Source organism: Coenobita brevimanus, chromosome 106, assembly GCF_032717465.1.
Source record: "Coenobita brevimanus isolate Jiangsu-jjx chromosome 106, ASM3271746v2, whole genome shotgun sequence".
Lineage (NCBI taxonomy): Eukaryota > Metazoa > Arthropoda > Malacostraca > Decapoda > Coenobitidae > Coenobita > Coenobita brevimanus.
The window spans coordinates 3,241,951-3,242,500 of NC_137059.1; positions in this window are offsets into that span (position 1 = coordinate 3,241,951).

Genomic DNA, 550 nt, shown 5'->3' on the forward strand with positions numbered 1-550 from the left:
ATCACCACCATAGGCCTCTCTTTCTCCTCCTGCTCTTCCTCTTCTTCCTCCTCCTCCTCCTCCACCTCCTCCTCCTTTTTCTCTTCCTTCTCTCTTTCTTTTACTTTATCATCATCATCATCATCATCATCCTTCTCCCAGTCATATCCAACACCATCGGCCTCTCCTCTTCCTCCCCCTCCTCCTCTTCCTCTTCCTCTTCCTGACTCCCAAGAAGCGCTGATGTGTTGATCTTTCGCCTACACATTAGTCACCCCTATCTGATAAGGCCTTGAGCTACCGTCATACCCAAGCACCTATTCCTTAGCGATTTATTTAGAAAACTACCCATTAGCATCCTCGTTTTCCCATATATTTTTTAAGTCTGCATAGATTGCATAAATAAAACACATACAGTAACGGGGCGGCATCAGATATAAACCACTTAGGAAGAGGTGTTAAGTAAGCTTCCTGACGGCACCGAATTACCGCTTTTTTCTGTCTCTCTTCCTGAGAAAATAAAAACACTTACGACAGGGCCTGGTGTTGATCGTAAGAGTTGCATGTTGAC